The sequence below is a fragment of the Mytilus trossulus genome, chromosome 6 (assembly GCF_036588685.1).
Source record: "Mytilus trossulus isolate FHL-02 chromosome 6, PNRI_Mtr1.1.1.hap1, whole genome shotgun sequence".
Lineage (NCBI taxonomy): Eukaryota > Metazoa > Mollusca > Bivalvia > Mytilida > Mytilidae > Mytilus > Mytilus trossulus.
Genome location: NC_086378.1, coordinates 64,113,751 through 64,136,069, shown reverse-complemented (window position 1 = coordinate 64,136,069; position 22,319 = coordinate 64,113,751). Strand labels below are relative to the sequence as shown.

At 33.0% G+C, this 22,319-nt stretch overlaps 1 long non-coding RNA gene across 1 annotated transcript; it reads left to right on the top strand.

Annotated features, from left to right (window-relative positions):
* Positions 1–463: 463 nt before the first annotated feature.
* LOC134721672 (uncharacterized) lies at positions 464–5,494 on the top strand. Its single transcript, XR_010107904.1, has 5 exons — positions 464–561; positions 2,650–2,744; positions 3,208–3,331; positions 4,838–4,907; positions 5,231–5,494. It is a non-coding gene; the product is annotated as an uncharacterized LOC134721672 (long non-coding RNA).
* Positions 5,495–22,319: the final 16,825 nt, after the last annotated feature.

The window sequence follows — 22,319 nt, the reverse complement described above, 5'->3', positions numbered from 1 at the left end:
ATTGTATTGCACTGGGCCTCTGTGTTGGTATTATCAAGAGAAAGACTACACTTTCCATCTAGGTGTTCAAACTGACCCAACAAATATTATTTACATGAGCATTACTGACGTGTTTAGTTAAATTAAGAGGCCCAACACAAAATTTATTAGCCTGGGCTACTGTTTTTTCCCTGTAGCAAGAAAACCTGTCAAACAGCAAACACATTCTTAATTCTGTTTGTAAATCAAAGATTATCTCCCTTTCGTGAATCTGAATTTTTAACCGACATTCTAAAACTTAATTTTATCTCTGAAGAGTTAAGTTTAATTTTAAGATCAACAAGCAGCGTACCTTGATTTCTTTTTCTAATACTCTTGGGTCACATATTTTGCATGAATGAAAAAGGTTAATCATTGCTACCTGCATATAGGTAGAAAACTACCTTGCACAACAATGTTCTAATTGTTCCTTAAATGTTTGCTGATTTCTTTGTATCCGAAACAAGTATCCTGATTCACCAATGCTGGAATTTGCTGGAAGATCAAGACTAGATGTCGAGAAAGACAGAAGATCATCAAACGGTACTCCTTTCTGTGTACTAAATGAAATAAATAAATAAATGAAAAAAAAAGTTACATATAAAATTAATAAATTTGAAATACGTGTTTTGATAATAATATAAACTAATGCTTTAGTTTAAGATTCCGATATTGTCTTCAATTTATTGATAATATGTCGATATTTATAAAATATTTAAGTTATAGAGCATACATGACAGTGTTGAAAAATAAAAGCAATGCGTGGGAAAAAAATCTGTCTTCTGTTTACCTGGCAGGATTTTCTTTAATAATAATATGCAAATGTAGCTTCATATGCAATTATGCTGCTATAAAAATGCGTACAAAACAACTTTTGTTACTATTCTATATAAAGATGAAACCGTAAATCTTGTAATTCTGTGACACACAGTTCATGTATAACGTACATACATATTTTAAATTAACAAATGCTGCGGTAGCACTGAGTGTTAAGTTATCTAATGGTCATCGTGCATCAAGGACCATTGGTCAATATAAGAACTATAAAAAACATTGTGTCACAGCATTGAGTCATAAATATTAAGTATAAAATCGGATTTGTTCGCTGACTGCAGTACAATGATCAATGAAATATTGCAAAATGAACAATTAAATGAATAGAGCATTCGACTGTCATATAAGTGAGAGGTTTAGCTAGCTATAAAACCAGGTTCAATCCACCATTTTCTACATTAGAAAATGCCTGTACCAAGTCAGGAATATGACAGTTGTTACCCATTCGTTTGATGTGTTTGGACTTTTGATTTTGCCTTTTGATTTTTGATTTTCCTTTTTGAATTTTCCTCGGAGTTCGGTATTTTTGTGTTTTTACTTTTTTTGTTAAAGATACAATGTAATAAAATTAAAAATAGAAATCATGATCTTGTCTTAATGCAGTATATTTTCTTCTTTCTTATATATAGACTAAGGAACAACATCAAAAGTTCAATGTAGGATAAAAAACTTAATTCACATGGTTTTTTCACTGACCCCCCCCCCCCCCCCCCCCCCCCTCCCTCTTAAATTAATTTGGGAAAAATTGATTTACCAATAGGGATATATGTAAAAATCGATTTTAGATATACAAAACTTGCAAAATTTTAACCACCCCCCTCCCACCACCCCCAAACTATTTGATTTAAGTTTTTTATCCTACATCGATCATTTGATGTCGTCCACAAGAGTATGAAATAAAAGAATATTAACAGTTTGAATATTTGTAATAATTAGAAATAAAATATAAAAATCTGTTAGATAGGTTTTATTTATATGTTTAAATGTTGCGATATTATTGTCATTTAGTAGCCATAATAATGCTTTTCAGAGCACAGCATTGGAATCACATATTATGTGTTTCCTATGCCTCGTTCACACGTACCTTTAATTCGAATTGAATGAATTCGAATCGAATTCGCTAAATGCGTTCACACACTCTTCTTTTTTAATTCGAATTTCGCTAATTCAAATTAACTAATTTGTGTTAGAAATACGTTTTTGTTTATCCGAATTAAAAGTTAACGTCGTTAGGACAGTAAAGCAAATTTGACGCGCATTCCAATTCGATTATAATTGACGTTAGGATGTTAAACGTTTCAAATGCGAATTAAACTAATTCAAATTAGTTAATGCGAATCGAATTACAACTACGTGTAAACTCAGCACCACTTTCATAATTCTGTGTGAGCTTATGCCAATGATTTGGTTCTGTTGCATTAGGCATAACATCAGATAAATGAACAATTTCTTGCATGCCTAATAATGACAATGACATAATTGATGTATTTAAAAGTCATTTTATGTTTCTTTGTTGCATACTTTAATGTCGAAAGGAATCTCATTTTCTTTGTTTTGAAAATTTCAATAGGGAACACACTTTACATTATTGTAGTATTAAACCAATTTTCCAAGTATCAACCATTGTTGTTTTGTCAAAAATTCTCAAAATAGAAAAATAAGAATGCAACCTTGATAAGTTTTGATTATGATATTGACAAAAAGACAATTTTATTAGAAAAACAAATAATAAGTAAATTGCCAGTTACGATTCATAATTTTGTAATAAGTTTAAAGCTCATATAATTATATTTTCAGAAGTGAAAATCGGTTGATGTTTCCTTCCAAGGTTGTTGATGACTGCCATTTCCATGACACTTTTAATCAAAGAGACTGTCCTGACTCAAGTTAAGGTAAGTTTAATGTAGATCAGTTGTCTTTTTCTGAGCATGTTCCAAAATTTCTTATTTTTTTGACAAAATATTTTCCCAACTAATTATCATTCAACAGTGGCAGATCCAGAAATTTTCATAAGTGGGTGACCACTGACTTCCTAAGAGGGGGCACGCTCCGGTCATGCTTCAGTAATTCCCTATATTATCAACCATTTTTTTCATAGAAAGGGGGGTAGGGCCCCCTGAAAAACCCTCTAAATCCGCCTCTGTTCAGTATACAACTAAAAAGCTAAAAAGATTGTATTGAATTTTATTGGACAATTTGTGCTTTTTTTGAAAATTATAGGTTCATTGACTCAGAAATCCATCTTTTACAGAAGTTTACGAAAAAACGTTGAACATTTAGATACCCCAGCTACCTTTAAATAACAGAATTATCCTCAAGAATATGAAACAGTTTAAATTATTTTGTATTTGTCAGATTTGTGATCCATCATGAAGACCATTTTTTCTGAGATGAACACAGACTGCAGTTATGTCACTTGCTTCAAAAACAGACTTTTGACCTAGTGTGATGGTTTACAATTACATGAAATGTTTCCCAGGTTAGTTTTATAGCATTACGGGGGACAAGATACTTACTGTAAACCAACTTATTTTCGCTGATACTTTATTTCGTGTTTAGCCTTTTCTAGTCCATTTCGTGGCAATTTAATTTTGAGATTTTCTAATTAACTTGATATTGTTAAATAATGAAAGATCAAAGTTTTACATATTTGCGACGATTTAACTTCGCAATAGTTTTCTACTCGTGAAAGCCGTGAAAATAAATCGCTCGCAAAAATTAGTTGGTTTACAGTATATGACTTAATGTCTCATTTGAAACAACCTACTGTGGATTCATTATTATTCGTTGGATACCAATTTTCGTGGATTTCGTGGGCACAGTAAATCCACGAAATTAAATATTCAACGAATGATAATTTTTCTATAGGTTTGTATGTTAACGTTTTTTATGTATTTCAATGTAGATCAATATGTGACACTTTAATAAACTATTATTTATCTTATCTATGCAGACTTCAGCAAAACCACAAAATTAAATATCCACAAATATGCAAGTTTTTCTTAATCCACAAAAATTGGTACCCACGAAAATAAATGAATCCACAGTATTACCTTTAAAATTGTTAAAAAAAAATACTTACAAAAATGTATTCAAAAGTGACCTAGTGACCTGAGGCAATTTTAAAATCAACCTTAGGACTAAGTATCAGTGCACTGAACCAATACTGGAATGCAGGTAGAAGTGTATTATCTGTCTTTGATATTTTCTGTTTAATTTATTCACAACTTAAATAGACTCAGTTAATATAAATCTTGACATAATGAATATACACCTACTGTAAATTCAGAAATTATTGCATGCATTTATTATTGCGATTTTGTCAGTTTAGACTTAAATGCGATTTTAATTTTTACGATTTTGAGAAAAATCCTGTTTAATTCATATAAAATATTTCAAAATGCGAGTTTCAATTATTGCGTTAACAACTCTGTCGCATTTTTCGCAATAATAAAAACCTCACAATAATTTCTGAATTTACAGTATCTATTGATTCTATCTTGACCTCTAGATGTCATCTGACTGCCGTTTCAATTATATATTCAGAGAATCTTTTTTTATTTCATAATTGCATAAGTGCAGATGTTTTCATTACGACAGTGTTAATAGAAGACTGGCACATTGTAATAAGAGTTAATTTCAATCAGATGTATAGTTCAGGTAAATGATAAATATTATACTGAATAAATATCAAATTGATGGTTATAACTGAATTACATTCTTATGGGGTTATAACTGAATTACATTCTTTTGGGTTTTGTTTTCAAAATGAAAAGAAAGAATTTATATATATATCAAAATGGCATATTTTAATTACCAGGTAAATGCCATATTTATCCAACCAGTTGTTTTTATTTCAATACACATTTTTTTAACTTTCATAATACATATGAATTTAGAACAAAATTGTTTAGTGTTCTAATAAATTGATTTATATTATGGGATGAGATTTATATTTTCACCTTGATCTTTAATCTTTTCCTAGACGTCAGGAGATGTTAATAGACCAGAGGAACTCCTTTGTCCATAATCTATAACTCAGCGGTTGAAAACCAGTAGGTATTGTACTTATTGAACTGAATCTACAGCAATTCTTTAACGTTGTTCTGTACTTATAATCTACATCGAAATATTAATATTGTCAACTTTAAAAAATTAAAAAATTGTATTTCCAATATTTTATCATTGTTGCATCCTGCATTTTCTATTTTAAAATAAACAAATATTTCAGAGCAAGACAAAACAAAAACCCTTAAAATTTGAATTTTAGTATTAAAAAGTTTTATATCAACATGTTAGAAAACACAAGACTTTTGTATATTCATGGTTTTATTTTGTTTCCATTCATTATCTTATCTTTACATTTATTATTTTTCAGACAACATTTTGGATTGACCTGGAAGTATAACAACTCTGTAGCCCATGATAAACCTCTAGAAGGAAATGGAAAAGTTAAAAAATAAAAGTGGATAGTTTCTATGCTAATCAAGAGTGTGTGGCTGTCTTCCTCAGGCCAAATAAAATGATTAAAATATATGGATATCTTTGTATTATTGTATTATTGATTTGATGAGTTATTTACTGGTTAAAAGAAGAACATATATTCTCTGAACAAACTTTATTAAAATAGAATTGTACAGAATGAAGTTTCTTACATGTATTTTATGTATGTATACTGGAATATATCATGATTATTTTTTAAAAAAGAATTTCAACAGAAAGAAACAAGATATAGGGATTACATATCAATTGACATATTTTCACCCAAATAATTATTTGTAAAGATTGAATACATTCCAGTATTCTCAGTAAAAATTATACTATGAATTTTACCTTCTTTTTGGATTCTATAGGGCCAAACATTTTTAAATGCTGACTGCTGAAGTACACTTTGATTGGGTTTTTATACGACCGCAAATTTTGAAAAAATTTTCGTCGTATATTGCTATCACGTTGGCGTCGTCGTCGTCCGAATACTTTTAGTTTTCGCACTCTAACTTTAGTAAAAGTGAATAGAAATCTATGAAATTTTAACACAAGGTTTATGACCAAAAAAGGAAGGCTGGTATTGATTTTGGGAGTTTTGGTCCCAACATGTTAGGAATTAAGGGCCAAAAAGGGCCCAAATAAGCATTTTCTTGGTTTTCGCACTATTACTTTAGTTTAAGTTAATAGAAATCTATGAAATTTTGACACAAGGTTTATTACCACAAAAGAAAGGTTGGGATTGATTTTGGGAGTTTTGGTTTCAACAGTTTAGGAATTAGGGGCCAAAAAAGGGCCCAAATAAGCATTATTCTTGGTTTTCGCACAATAACTTTAGTTAAAGTAAATAGAAATCAATGAAATTTAAACACAATGTTTGACCACAAAAGGAAGGTTGGTATTGATTTTGGGAGTTTCAGTCCCAACAGTTTAGGAATTAGGGTCCAAAAAGGGACCCAAATAAGCATTTTTCTTGGTTTTCGCACCATAGCGTTAGTATAAGTAAATAGAAATCTATGAAATTTAAACACAAGGTTTATGACTATAAAAGGAAGGTTGGTATTGATTTGGGAGTTTTGGTCCCAACAGTTAAGGAAAAAGGGGCCCAAAGGGTCCAAAATTAAACTTTGTTTGATTTCATCAAAATTGAATAATTGGGGTTCTTTAATATGCCGAATCTAACTGTGTATGTAGATTCTTAATTTTTGGTCCCATTTTCAAATTGGTCTACATTAAGGTCCAAAGGGTCCAAAATTAAACTTAGTTTGATTTTAACAAAAATTGAAACCTTGGGGTTCTTTGATATGCTGAATCTAAAAATGTACTTAGATTTTTTATTATTGGCCCAGTTTTCAAGTTGGCCCAAATCGAGGTCCAAAATTAAACATTGTTTGATTTCATCAAAAATTGAATAATTGGGGTTCTTTGATATGCCAAATCTAACTGTGTATGTAGATTCTTAATTTTTGGTCCAGTTTTAAAATTGGTCTAAATTAAAGTGCAAAGGGTCCAAAATTAAACTAAGTTTGATTTTAACAAAAATTAAATTCTTGGGCCTCTTTGATATGCTGAATCTAAACATGTACTTAGATTTTTGATTATGGGCCCAGTTTTCAAGATGGTCCAAATCAGGATCTAAAATTATTATATTAAGTATTGTGCAATAGCAAGTCTTTTCAATTGCACAGTATTGTGCAATGGCAAGAAATATCTAATTTCACAATATTGTGAAATAGCAAATTTTTTTTTAATTAAGAGTTATCTTTCTTTGTCCAGTATAGTAAGCAAGAAATATCTGCAAGAATTTTTTTTAATTGGAGTTATCTTTCTTTGTCCAGAATCAACTTAAATCTTTGTTATATACAATATACAATGTATATTCACTTTTTACTACCATCTGATAAATTTAAATAATCTTTACCATACAGTGATAACAAGCAGTTTTTTTTACATCTTAATATTTTATGATGTATTTAAATGAGTAGTAATTGTTGCAAACTCCATTAGAATATTTTAATTGAAATTAGTTTTGGAATAAGGGAAAGGGGGATGTGATTAAAAAATTGGGTTCAATTTTTCTCATTTGAAATTTCATAAATAAAAAGAAAATTTCTTCAAACATTTTTTTGAGAGGATTAATATTCAACAGCATAGTGAATTGCTCTAAGAGAAAACAAAAAAAATAAGTTCATTTGAATACATTCATTCTGTGTCAGAAACCTATATTTAATCACAATCCAAATTTAGAGCGGAATCCAGCTTGAATGTTGTGTCCATACTTGCCCCAACCGTTCAGGGTTCAACCTCTGCGGTCGTATAAAGCTACGCCCTGCGGAGCATCTGGTTAGGTCCTGTTGTGCCATTGATTTACTCTCACAGGGAACACGTACAAATATGTTAAGGAAATAAGCATCCTGTTCATGTGCTGAAAACTGGTTTCTGTTTTATATGTTGGTTAAAGTATTTACATTTGATTTTACTAAAAGCTATAGTTAATAGTTGAACAAATATAATTTTCGATTAAACTGCTATTCACATCTGAAAAGATCGGTTGACTAAAACAAGATACATGCTTCTATAGATGTAAGTTATTATAGATTTTTCAAATATAGTTATATACTAATACCAGAATATGAAAACATAATCATACTTTTTTTGATTGAGTTAAGTCTGCTAATTGATATTTTATCGTATGTTTTTATATGTTGTGATGTTATGCTATTGTTTTAGAAAAAGGGAGAAGGTTTGGGCCCATTAAAACGTTTAATCCCGCTGCAAATGTTTGCACCTGTCCTAAGTCAGGAATCTGATGTACAGTAGTTGTCGTTTGTTTATGTAATATATACGTGTTTCTCGTTTCTCGTTTTGTTTATATAGATTAGACCGTTGGTTTTCCCGTTTGAATGGTTTTACACTAGTAATTTTGGGGCCCTTTATAGCTTGTTGTTCGGTGTGAGCCAAGGCTCCGTGTTGAAGGCCGTACTTTAACCTATAATGGTTTAATTTTTAAATTGTTATTTGGATGGAGAGTTGTCTCATTGGCACTCACACCACATCTTCCTATATCTATGTACCATTTATTAAAACAAACAGACATGACCTATTATTTAGAGAGAGAATACAAGATAAACTATGGAACATTACATAAGATCACGTCTTCCTGTACAATTCATGGTGTAACTGAAAGAAAATATACTCTAGTTCATCTTCCATTAGTACAATAAAACAGTGCGTGATGTCTGTATGAACAGGTTCACTACTGAAAATGAATTTGAGCTTGCATTATGTATCTGCAACCTTTCTTGAACATGGTACTGTTAAGTATTGGTTAACCTTTTTACCTGTGTTGTTTGTCGTCTAAGTAATGTTGATTCATTGACTTTTCTATACAGAATTTTTTCTCGTATGAGACATAGGGTACTTAGTAAGTTGGTGCCATTGCTTCCTTGTTGATGTCCATCATTTAATTTTTATTCCCCTGAGGGCATTATGATTCCTAGTCTGTGCATTCATTCGTTTGTTTGTCTGTCTGTCCCGCTTCAGGTTAAAGTTTTTGGTCAAGGTAGTTTTTGATGAAGCTTGAAACTTCGTATACATGTTCACTATGATGTTTTGACCCCAATTTCAGTCCACTGAACTTAGAAAATGATAGTGCCAGTGGGAAATTCGTGCACTATGGACACATTCTTGACACAAGTACTGTTTCACGTTTGTACCTATGTTGTTTTTTGTCTATTTTACAAGTATGATGGAGTTCATTCAATTTTCTATCTTGATTTTTTCTCTCTTGAGACATGCTGTACTTTGTTCTTGATTGCTGTTGTCAGCTCTAGAAATTCTTGCAGTTTACTTTTCTCTGAAACTGAGTTAGTTACCTTTTGCCTGAATATGACCTTGAATCCCAATTTGATGATAGAATTTAAAAAAAGGAACTTTCCAAAAACTTTTCAAAGGCTTTAAAATCGACTCATTTTTAAGATGTTGTCAAAGCACAAACGGATTGGCACATGGTATATATATATATCAGGACTAGACATATTTTCATCAATATATCCAGTTTCAGATCGTACACTCCTGGCATTCAAATAAAATATTGAATTTTATAAATTTTCTTTTATAAGAAATGACAAGAGTGCACACACTGAAATTTCTCGCCTTTTTTAAGAGAGAGACCACCATACCGTTTCATCAGATAATAATCTTTTACAGTAGTTTGTGCATATACATATATAAAATTTAAGATAAATCTGAATGAAGTAAAATATGCGTTTAAATTCATCAATGCATAAAGAACAACGATAAATAGGCCAGAACGTGTCTTTTTCTGAAGAGAACAATGCTCACAAAGTTTCAGAAATATATGTTTCATGACCTATGTTGGCGAAATGTGTTTTCATGTAATTGTATGTTTTATGCAGTCCATCATGCTTAAAAAGGTGTGACACTATTTACTAAAAGCTTGCATTCCCTCAATGACAATTACATTAGATACTTTTTTTGATTGAGTTAAGTCTGCCAATTGATATTTTATTGTATGTTTTTCTATGTTGTGATGTTATGCTATTGTTTCAGAAAAAGGGAGAAGGTTTGGATCCATTAAAACGTTTAATCCCGCTGCAAATGTTTGCACCTGTCCTAAGTCAGGAATCTGATGTACAGTAGTTGTCGTTTGTTTATGTAATATATACGTGTTTCTCGTTTTGTTTATATAGATTAGACCGTTGGTTTTCCCGTTTGAATGGTTTTACACTAGTAATTTTGGGGCCCTTTATAGCTTGTTGTTCGGTGTGAGCCAAGGCTCCGTGTTGAAGGCCGTACTTTAACCTATAATGGTTTACTTTTTAAATTGTTATTTGGATGGAGAGTTGTCTCATTGGCACTCACACCACATCTTCCTATATCTATCTAGTAACTAAAGTCTTCCAAAAAAATAAGAAAGATGCCTAATAAATTTGGGTAATACTCCTTCCTCTTGTTTTATAGCATGCAAAGACTAAAACAATGTCTTATATGCTTACTCTGTAAAAGCAAGAGAGAGCTGACATAGTTTTCATTGGACCACGCTTCATTATCAATATCTTTGGATTTACTCTTCAACATTTTTTGCCTTCAGCATGACTTATGTAAATTCATAACTCAATTTTTTTTTATAAACTTTAAGATCATTGCATGAGGCGAATTTCATTGTGGTGTTTTAAATATATATTCCTACTTTGAAAGCATGTATTTGTGGCCTTTGGATGTTGTGTGCTCCATGGGCGGGTTGTTGTCCGTTAAACACATACCCCATTTCCATTCCAAATTTTATTTGTAGACCCATCTATCCTGGCTATCCTCTTGTGTCTTTTAGTGTCAACTAGTATTTTACTATGCCTTTAAAGTGGACACTTGCAATTATAATTCATCAAATAAAGATATGTCCATAGATAGTCATAAGAGGATCAAAAGACATGTCCTAAGATATATCGTATGACAGGTCTTAAGAATGCCGTGGTGTAGTGGTTAGTGCATCGGACTACTAACACAAAGGTTTGCTGGTTCGATTCCTGTTTGGGATGAAAATTTCAGGAACTCAATTTTCGGCTCTCCCTTGACACCATTCGCGAGTATGGTCTTGAGGAAACGATGATAGTCCGTCGGACGGGGACGATAAATGGCTGAGTCGTGTTAAGAGAGAGACATATCTCTTGCACGTTAAAGACACCCTTGTAGATTTCGAAAAAGAGTAGGCTAATGCCGCTACAAGGCAGCACTCGCACCCGCAAAGTGGAAAGGGATTAATATAAGTTGCAAAACTTGTTTCCCAATCCACTATAAATAAATATGTTTAAACTAATGCTGCGTAATACCGGCACCTGGGCATTAACTGTATCAAAAAATGACCAAACACAACAAAGTTACATGATGGTATAAAAAAAAAGTTATGAAAATATTATTGACGTCAATAACATTTGTTGCAATAATAAAAAAATATCCTTATTTTTCGATTTTGTACAAGTTAAAAACATTTTTAAGCAATATTTTGTACAGGTTATAACATGTATGAGGTACTTTTGTACATGTTATAACTTGTATTTTTGCATTATACAAGTTATAACATTACAATATTTTTGTACATGTTATAACCTGTACAAAATCGCAACTTGTACACGACATATATATAAATATCTTATATTGTGTGTTTTAAGTAAATATATGAAAATCTATAATAATACTGAAATATAAGTCTATGGTATCAATATCAGTCTATAATGTCTATAATGTATTTGTATACATATAATTGGCTCATGACTTGTTACATGAATCTTTATTTCATTTATATGTTGTTTATTATAATTGTCTGTATTTGGATCACGCCTATATTGTGCTCTTTCCAATAAAATATTGAATTGAATTGAACTAATCATTGATATTATGTTGATAGACCTAAATATAAACCTTTATTACAACTGTCACATACACTCAACATTAACAAAAGAAAACATTGATCAATGAACCATGAAAATGAGGTCAAGGTCAGATGAACCATGCCAAGTAGACATGTACAGCTAACAATTCTTCAATACAACAAATATAGTTGACTTATTGCATATAAATTGAAGAAAAACAGACCAAAACATAAACACTTAACACTTAGCAATGGACCGTAAAAATGAGGTTAAGGTCAAATAAAACCTGCGTAACAGACATATAGATCATAAAATATTTCCATAAACCAAATATAGTTGACTAATGCATAAAGTATTAGAAAAATAGACCAAAATTCAAAAACTTAATTTTGACCACTGAACCATGGAAATGAAGTCAAGGTCAGATGACACCTGTCAGCTAGACATGTACACCTTACAATCATTCCATACACAAATATAGTAGAACTATTGCATATAGTATAAGAAAAACAGACCAAAACACAAAAACTTAACTATAACCACTGAACCATGGAAATGAGGTCAAGGTCAGATGACACCTGCCAGTTGGACATGTACACCTTACAGTCCTTCCTTACACCGAATATACTAGACCTATTGCTTATAGTATCTCTGAGATATGGACTTGACCACCAAAACTTAACCTTGTTCACTGATTCATGAAATGAGGTCGAGGTCCAAGTGAAAACTGTCTGACGGGCATGAGGACCTTGCAAGGTACGCACATATACCCAAATATAGTTATCCAATTACTTATAATAAGAGAGAATTTAACATAACAAAAAATCTTAACTTTTTTTTCAAGTAGTCAATGAACCATGAAAATGAGGTTAAGAACATTGGGCATGTGACTGACGGAAAGTTCGTAACATGAGGCATCTATATACAAAGTATGAAGCATCCATGTCTTCTACCTTCTAAAATATAAAGCTTTTAAGAAGTTAGCTAACGCCGCCACCGCCGCCGCCAGATCACTATCCCTATGTCAAGCTTTCTCCATCAAAAGTTGCAGGCTCGACAAAAACCATTGGAAATTAAATGTTTCAATAAGATCTTGTATTGGATTAAGGATTCTGTTCCTATTGTTTCAATGCTAAGCATGACAAGCATACGAAAGGTTTTTTTTTATATAAAAAATCGATATGCTTTTCAACTGCAACATCGCATGTATACGAAGTTTAGTTCGAATTCAAAGCAGAATTCGTGCATGCAATGGTAGCAATGACTTACCCTGAAACCAGTATCTGTTATCTGTTCTATGGTCGGGTTGTTGTCTCTTTGACACATTCCCCATTTCCATTCTCAATTTTATTTGAAATAAATATGTTGATTTAAAAACAAAAATATAGATATTGACAAATTCTAGTTCACCTTGAGGTTTTGTTCAACTGAAGTTCATTAACCGAATTGTAAAGATATTTCAACACTTTCGGTAAACAATAATAATGAATAAGCGACAGCAGACAAACAAGTGTATAATCTTTATATTATACAACCGTGATGTAATATAGAAAAATCTGTATTAAAGTCTGCATTGCTGATGTTATACACAAAAAAAAATGTCCTGCTGAAGTTGCCTCACATTTTTTACCTGGTGCATGTATGGTTGTCTTATTGACAATTATACCAAATCTTGTTATTTTTATACGAGCGCAACAGAAATTTTGGGATCGTATAATGGTATTATGTCGTCGAAGACACATTGGTTTCCGGACAATAAATTTAGTTTACTTGAAAGGATCTCTTTAAACATTTATAAGAAGGTTCAATACCACAAAAGGATGGTTTGGAATGATTCTGGGGATGATGGTCCCAACTGTTTAGGAATTAGGGTCTCAAAACAAGTATTTTTTTTCTACTTTCGGGATAATAACTTGTGTATAAGTATCTCAGCGAAGCATTTTATTATAAATAAGAAGCCGCATTTCTTTGAATGACACCAGGTACTCCGATCCGAAACCATAGAAGCAATTGCAACAGACCGCAAACGTTGGGAAAGTATAATCTGATTTCCATAATCCTCCATGGGAATCGAATCCAGATTTTACTTTCCTACCATTTTCTGTCTCGTGTAATTGCTCCGCGGGTTGACCGGTGTGTGGATGATATTTGTACGAAACGGCAATGCTAATCTGTCTAAAATTTACGGCAGTTATGATATTATTACCATTTGAAACTTCATAATACACAAACCTTAGAGAAGGGTCATAAACCTTAAGTATCCTAACCTATTGTCTATAGTATTATTAACATTTGATATTTCATAATACACAAACCTTAGAGAAGGGTCATAAACCTTAAGTATCCTAACCTATTGTCTATAGTATTATTAACATTTGATATTTCATAATACACAAACCTTAGAGAAGGGTCATAAACCTTAAGTATCCTAACCTATTGTAACATTTGATATTCATTTGTTCATTGATTTATTTGTACTATGATCACTTAAATATATTTGAAGTCATATATTTTGAAATGCAAATGAATAAATATGTGTAATCAGAGACATATAATGCAATGTATTATATGTCTCTGGTTTAATTATACACCACAAATACATGATTTTATGATATTTAATTGAATTTGTTCCTTTAAACGAAAGAAAATACCATAATAAGTAGTCTGTATATATATATTCATATCATTCCATTCTCAATTTTATATATATATTTGAACTTGATCATGATCTGTATTATGTATATACTTATTCAAATACTAGCCTGAAAAAGTAGGTTTTTGAACTCACTATTCCTGTGGGCTGGCAATAACTCGATCACAATATATAGAAGTGTTTTTATTATTATAGATCGACAATATTGAGAGAAAAAACAAAACAAGAGAAGAGAAATTCAAGGGCAAATCCAAATATTTAGTTGTAACAAAATACCAAAGGGATAGTCAAACTCATTACTAGTAGTCGAAAACAAACTGACAAAATGCCATGGCAAACAAAAGAAAAAAGACAAAACTTAAAGACAAACAACAGTACACTGAACACAACATGGAAATCAAAGACAAACAACACTACACTGAACACAACATGGAAATCAAAGAGAAACAACAGTACACTGAACACAACATGGAAATCAAAGAGAAACAACAGTACACTGAACACAACATGGAAATCAAAGAGAAACAACAGTACACTGAACACAACATGGAAATCAAAGACAAACAACAGTACACTGAACACAACATGGAAATCAAAGACAAACAACAGTACACTGAACACAACATGGAAATCAAAGACAAACAACAGTACACTGACCACAACATGGAAATCAAAGACAAACAACAGTACACTGAACACAACATGGAAATCAAAGACAAACAACAGTACACTGAACACAACATGGAAATCAAAGACAAACAACAGTACACTGAACACAACATGGAAATTAAAGACCGAGTAAAACGAACCCAAGTATAATTTTTTGATGGCATACGGATATGGAAAGTAAATTGCACATTGTAGTAAATCCTAGGATTTTTCAGTTAACGGGTATGAATAGTAAACTGCACTTTGCTAGAAAACAAAGAAATATTTATGTCAACGTTAAAAACGTCAATAATGTAATACTCATATACAGGAAATACAAAAAAATATTTGAAAAACACTGATAAACAAAATTTTAATCATCAGTGCTTACCGAGTCCCTGTGGTCCCAATTACACAACAACACCAACAGAACAAATAAATATTTTATTTCGAAATTATCACCTGGATTACAGTTCCCCTACCGACGAGGTCAAAGTGGACTTGGCCAAGTGAGCTTTTCTCATCACTTGGCATCCAGCGTCCGTCGTCGTTAACTAGCTTTTACAAAAATTACTACTGGGCCAAATTTGACCAAACTTGGCCACAATCAGCATTGGTGTATCTAGTTTAAAAAAATGTGTCCGATGACCCGGCAAATCAACCAAGATGGCCTCCATGGCTAAAAATAGAACATAGGGATAAACTGTAGATTTTGCCTTACACAGGCAATTTTCATTAACATCAATTTCACGTGAATATAAATTCATGTAAATCTCACGTGAAATTCACGTGAATTTCACCTCAAACGAGCTTATACGTGAAACTCACGTGAAATCAGTTTATGTGAGTTTCACATGAATCTCATGTGAAATTCACGTGAACTTCACATGAAAATTACATGAATTTGTTTACGTGAAATTCACATGAATTTTTAAAATATAGTATTTCATACAACATCTAAATTTTTTAATTCAAGTAAAATCATAAAAAATACCAATATTTTTTTTTTAAAAGTTCACGTGAAATTCATGTGAAATTTTTTACGTGAGAATCATGTGAATCTCAATTCACGTGAAATTCACATGATAAGTTTCACGTGAGTTTCATGTATAAGCTCGTTTGAGGTGAATTACAGTGTTCGTCAAACGAGTGTTTTGTTAAAAAAAACTCATCATAGATACCAGGATTGACATTTTGTATTTGCGACTGACACGTGTTTCGTCTACACAAGACTCGTCAGTGACGCTCGAATAAAAAAAAAGGAAAATAAAACCAAATAAAGTACTAAAATGACGCATCAGTGATACTCGATTCAAAACGAGAGAGCTGGTCAAATAAATTACTCAGAGGCAAAGAATTGTAAACGAAAATTTCTCGGCGGTACAGTTCCGCTATAGTAAAACAGTGTGATGGTCAAATCGATTCAAAATTTTTAACACCACCAAATGTCCCAAATGAATGTGACTGCCGAGATTGTTGATAAGTAATAGATACCAGCTACTCTATAAAACCAAGTTTTATCCACCAGTTTCTACATAAGAATAATGCCTGTACCAAGACAGGAATATGACAGCTGATATCCATTCGTTTGATGTGTTTGGGCTATTGATTTTTTCCATTTGATTACGGACTTTCTGTTCTTAATTTTCCTTGTAGTTCGGTATTTTTGTTCTACTATTCCTCATCAATTCAAAATGAATAATTAGGAAATATTGTACTTCGTAAAAGAATAAAATATGTGAAAAGTAATTTCACAAAAATACTGAACTCGGAGGAAAACTCACACCGGAAAGACACTAATCAAATGGCAAAACACGTTGATAAGATGAGAAACAACGTCAATGCGTAGTATCTACAAACCAGGACCATCATGTATTATTTGTGAAGTTGTTACGGAATATTCATCAACAAGGTCTTAGTACTTTCCGATTAACTTATTTGTTTAGACGTTCTTTTACATACCCTTTATTCATTAACTTTCTGCTCAGACACTGTTGACGTTTTATACAGTCTGAGTAGGAGCTACAAGCTCTTGAATATCAAATAAGTTGGGAAATGTTTATCCCATATGCAGGTGAAGTTGGTATATTGCTATTAAGGTGGGGAAAATTGATAATTCAAAAATCAAAATTCGGTTCATTTGTCATATATTCTGGTACTGAGATGACTGTGTATGTCAATCTCGAAGTATAAGTCTAATAATGAGGCGGTTGAATACCTACGAAAACAGCATGCATATGATTAAAGAAATTAATAGGCAACAACTACAGGCCATTGATCATTATTGGCCAATATATGTTTCGAAATCTGAATACTGCGTATTTGTTTTAGTACCTAAATTAGTTTACTAAAGAAGAGACAATGACAAATCTGTGAACAAAATTTGCGAGAAAAAAAACCCAAACCCTTCAAGATATTACTGAAAACTATAAGTGACGATATTGAGCCTTATTGAATGGGTACTTAAATATTTGTTAAAACGTTTATTAATGAAAGATACAAACAAAGCATCAATACTTCTATTAAAATAGATAAAAACAATGCTATAAATTAGTCCTGTTGATTGGATGTTACGCCTTTTTGCACTGCAGTTTTAGCGGCTGTATTTGGTGTTTTATTTCAAAGAGCAAATTCATTATATGTACCTGAAAGCACAGTATTGTTAATTGACTGGAGAAACTATTTACAGGCTTTCAATGCAGAAACAAGTCTCGTTCAAATGTATAAAATAATAAAATGATGCGAATCTAGAAAAAAATGAAAATATTAATGACAATGTGCGAATGTTGCGTTATCATAATATTGATCAATTAGACTTTACCCCCCCCCCCCCCCCCAAAAAAAAAAAAAAACCCAAATAAATCAAAATTAAAACATAAAAAGTAAAATCCCAAAATTCTGAACTCCGAGAAAAATTCGAAAGGAAAAATTCCTAATCAAATCCTTTAATTAGTAGGATTATTCAAAAACTTGATATATTTTCAAATATCAATAAATTATCGTACATCGTGCATAATAGTACTTTATGCATATTCTGAAATGTTAATTACTTTTTAGTTTCGAAATCACAAAGACTGTATCCAGTTATCGAAAAGTTATCTCCAAATGTAAATCAAATTGCTGGATAGTACATGTGGAAAATTTGCAACGGAAGATGTGTATCGTTTCAAATATGTATTTTATCACAACTATGAAAAGACAGTTTGTATTAGGGTTAGAATTACAATATGCATTAAGTTTAGGGTTATTGGCAGCATTAGGGTTAAGGTTTCAGTCTGCATTTGGGTTAGGGTTATAGTCTGCATTAGGGTTAGGGTTACAGGCAGCATTAGGGTTAGGGTTACATTCTGCATTTCGGTTAGGCTTACAGACAGCAGTTGGATTGAGGTTACAGTCTGTATTAGAGTTAGGGTAACAGACAGCATTAGTGTTAGGGTTACAGGCAGCATTAGGGTAAGGGTTACAGACTCCATTAGGGTTAATGTTAAAGTCTGCATTTGGGTTAGGGTTATAGTCTGCATTAGGGTTAGGGTTACAGGCACCATTAGGGTTATGGGGACAGTCTGCATTTCGGTTAGGCTTACAGACAGCAGTTGGATTGAGGTTACAGTCTGTATTAGAGTTAGGGTAACAGACAGCATTAGTGTTAGGGTTACAAGCTGCATTATGGTTAGGGTTACAGACTCCATTAGGATTAATGTTACAGTCTGCATAAAGGGTTAGGGTTACAGTCTGCATTTGGGTTCGGGTAACAATCAGTATTCGGAATAGGATAACACACAGCATTAGAGTTGAGTTACATCTGCATTAGGGTTAAATTTCAGACACCATTAGGGTAAAGGTTACAGAAAGCATGAGGGTAAGGATTACATTCTGCATTAACGTTAGGGATACACACATCATTACGGTTAGGAATACAGTCTGCGTTAGGGTTACGGTTAACGACAGCACTGGATTAGGGGTACAGTCTATATTAAGGTTAGGGTAACAGACAGCATCATGGTTAGGGTTACAGTCTGCATTAGGGTTAGGCTTACATACATCATTAGGGTTAGGGTTACATTCAGCTTATGTTAGGGTTACATACAGCATAACGGTAAGGGTTTCAGTCTGCATTAGGGTTAGGGTTATAGTCAACATAAGGGTTAGGTTTACAGTCTGTATAAGGGTTAAGGTTACAGGCGGCATTAAGGTTATTGTTGCAGTCTTCATTTCGGTTAGGGTTACAGACAGTATTATGATTGAAGTTACAGTCTGTATTAAGGTTAGGTAACAAACAGCAGCAGTGTTAGGATTACAAGCTACATGAGGGTTTTGGTTACCAGATTCTTTATGGTTTGGGTTAAAGACTCCTTTAGGGTTAAGGTTACAGTCTGCATTAGGGAAAGGGTTACATACAACATTAGTATTAGGGTTACAGTCTGTATTTGGGTTAGGGATACACACAGCATTATGGTTAGGAAAACAGTCTGCATTAGGGTTAAGGTTACAAACTGCAATATGATTAGGGTTACAGACAGCATTATAGCTAGGGTTGCACTCTGAATTAGGGTAAGGGTGACATACCGCATCATAGTTAGGGTCACAGTCTGCATTTGGGTTAGGGTTACAGATAACATTAGGGTTAGGTTACAGTCAGTATTCGGGTAAGGATAACACACAACATTATGGTTGAGTTACAAGCTGCATTAGGGTTAAATTTTAGACACCATTAGGGTAAGGGTCACTGAAAGCATGAGGGTAAGGATTACATTCTACATTAGCGTTAGGAATACACACAGCATTACGGTTAGGAATACAGTCTGCGTTAGGGTTACGGTTACAGAGTGCAACAGGGTTTGGGTTACAGACAGCATCAGGGTTAGGGTTACAGTCTGCATTAGGGCTAGGGTTACAGGCAGCATTAAGGTTAGGGTAACAGACAGCATCATGGGTAGGGTTACAGTCTACATTAGGGTTCGGGTTACAAGCTTCTTAATGTTTAGGGTAATAGACTCCTTTAGGGTTAAGGTTACAATCTGCATAAAGGAAAGGGTTACAGAAAGCATTATTTTTAGGGTTACAATCTGCGTAAGGGATTAGGGATACACACAGCATTATGGTTAGGAATATAGTCTGCATAAGGGTTACCGTTACAAACTGCAATAGGGTTATGGTTATAGACAGCAATTATAGGATAACACTCTGCATTAAGGTTAGGGTAACAGAAAGCATCATGGTTATGGTAGCAGACAGCATCATGGTTAGGGTAACAGTCTGCATTAGGGTAAGGGTTACAGGCAGCATTTCGGTTAGGGATACAGACAGAATTAGGATTGAGGGTACGGTCTGTATCAGAATTAGGGTAACAGACAGCATTAGTGTTAGGGTTACAAGCTGAATAAGGGTTAGGGCTACAGTCTGCAGTAGGGTTAGGGTTAAAGACAACATGAGGATTAGGGTTACAGTCAGTATTCGGGTTAGGGTAACAGCCTGCATTACGGTTGAGTTGCAAGCTGCATTAGAGTTTGCATTACAAGCTGCATTAGGGTTATATCTTAGACACCATTAGGGTAAGGGTTACAGAAAGCATTTGGGTAAGGAATACATTCTGCATTAGCGTTAGGGATACACACAGCATTATGGTTAGGAATACAGTCTGCGTTATGGTTACGGATACAGACTGTAATAGGGTTAGGGTTACAGGCTACATTAGGGTTTTGTTGTTGAATGTCTTGAAGTACCCATTGTTGAATGTCTGGAAGTACCTATCAGCCACGTTTCCCTATTCTCCAGGACATCGTGTTTCTGCAGTATAGAATAGGACAAATTCTATAATGTTCCGTGGCTCATGTGAAGGGTGTGTGCTTCATCAGGGGTCCTGACCCAATCCTTCATATTGTACTAAGCTTTGACTACCGATCTAGTCAGTATTTCTTATAAGTTCCGATGTCTACTATATGCCACCATTGGTGGTTTTGGAAATAGCTCCCTACATTTCGCATTGCGAACTAGTTTTTTATAATGTTTTCGTAAAGCTTTATTTATATTTCCTAACGAGAAGTGATATTTAGTTACAAATACTAGTGGTATCTGCTTGTCAGATTCTTGTTTAAAGCGGAGTAAATCTTGTCGTTCGATATTGAGAGCCGATTCACAGTTACGAAGTATTTCATGGTCCTTATATCCCCTTTGCTTAAGATGGCCTTTGAATTCACAAAGTGTTTCTTTTAAATATTGCGTGTTCCTGTTGTTTCGGTGGTGGCGAATAACTTCCCCTTTTATCAATCCGGAGAAGACTGTTGGGTTATGCATAGACGTCCTATCTAAATATTGAAACGTATTAGTAGGTTTGGTGTAGCTCTTTATATCAAAGATACCGGTGTTCCTGAACCTCAACCCTGCATGTACGACTGTATCGAGAAAAATAACTTTTTGGTTTGAAATTTCATAAGTAAATTTTAATAAAGGGTGATGATCATTTGCTATTTAAAAAAACTCCTCAACCTCTTCTCGTGAAGAATGAGCTATTATAAACGCATCATCTCTATACCTTGCGTAAAATAAGATCTTATTTTTATACTTACAATAATTTCATTGATAACTTCGAATGCTCTAATATCACAAATTGCTGGGCTGCATTTACTTCCCATACTAGCGTCTATTTTCTGTACCAAGTATCAGTCATTAAATAAAAAATATTTTTTTTCAACACTGTGGCTACTAACGATTTAATTGTTTCCCAGCTAGATAATTTTATCGGATAATCTTCTTTTACTGCACTGTTATAAGCAGCTAAGAGGCAATTTATTTATATTCCAGAAACATATAATTACTAACAATAAATTTTAACTATGTATTGTTCGTCTGTCAATTGACAGTTGGCTAAGTTATATACATATTGTTTAGCTTTATATACCTGTGCTTTTTTGTCTTTTCTTTCTAGAAACCCGATCGAGTTTTCTTATTTTTTGTTTAACAGTGTTTACTTTCTTTTTAAATCTGCGAGCCATTCTTAATATTGACGATTGCCAATCTGATAGTTATAAATGCAATCACAATTACGCCTAAAACAAACCACAATGGGAAAACCAACTGTCTGCAATCACAGCAAGTTGAATGTGTGGAAGTACCTATCAGCCACGTTTGCCTATTCTCCAGTACCCAACACATCGTGTTTCTGCAGTACGGAATAGGACAAACTCTATAATATGGCACTAGTGTGAAACTTATTCAAGTGGAATTGGTCCTACCTCATTTGATTTGAAACAAACCACTACTATGGAAGCCGCTCGTTGAGTTGTTGAATGTTC